We start from the raw sequence: 863 nt of genomic DNA on the forward strand, positions 1-863 counted from the left end.
AAGCATGGAGCCAGGACATGCCCCATCTTGTCCCAGTAGGCTTTCCCAGAGGTAGTGTGGCAAAGATGGTAATGAAATGAGGAAACTGGTCGAAAGTAGGAACTAGAAGAAGGAGGGAGTGTAGTGGTGTAGAGTTAGGAGAGACCACATATTTCTCAGTGCCCATGTCCTCCTGTGAGAGCAGTCACTTTGTGACCTGGTGTATGGTTTGAATTCTTTTGAGCTCCTAATTATTATCTTGAAATAAAAACCGGGACTGTTTATCCCATATAGTATTTACCAAGGAAGGAGAAAAGCACTTGAAATGTACTAGAGTCTCCTGTGTGTTGGGGTCTCAGACTCGCGTCATATACCACATGAACACTGATCTCACTTAGAGAAGGCTAGTGTGTAGAGCATTCACCTGAGGACTGATTGATCATGGCCTCAGGCCAGACTCAGGAGCTGAATGCTACCTGGATCCATAATCCTACAGAGCTCTCAAGCCTGAAATCCACAAATATCTGTGCAAAGTTATTTTACCAATCAGGATTTAGGGTTAGGAGACTTCCCTAGGAACATGTCTCTGTTGTACATTGATCCCTTTCCGTTGGGTATGGGTAGTCAAGTGTGGTAGGGGACTTGCTTTGCCTAACATTCACGTCTTAGTCTGCCCACCAGGATGCCAGTTACCCATGCTCATGACTCTTTCTGCCAGTAGGATGTCAATTCTCAAGGAGGTCTTGGGAACTTAAATCTTTATTTATCCCAGACTCAAGGTGGAAGTCTTATTACAAATGGCTTCTTATATTGGTGAGATGTTCCTTTTATGTTGGGGTCTATACCCGGGGCAACTCACATTCACAATGACCATAAAAGCACAT

General features: G+C 44.4%; 1 pseudogene; it reads left to right on the plus strand.

The window, feature by feature from the left end:
- Positions 1–863, plus strand: part of LOC116080655 — a 5,430-nt pseudogene that overhangs the window by 2,986 nt on the left and 1,581 nt on the right.

This window comes from Mastomys coucha, unplaced genomic scaffold (genome assembly GCF_008632895.1).
Source record: "Mastomys coucha isolate ucsf_1 unplaced genomic scaffold, UCSF_Mcou_1 pScaffold6, whole genome shotgun sequence".
NCBI classification, from domain to species: domain Eukaryota; kingdom Metazoa; phylum Chordata; class Mammalia; order Rodentia; family Muridae; genus Mastomys; species Mastomys coucha.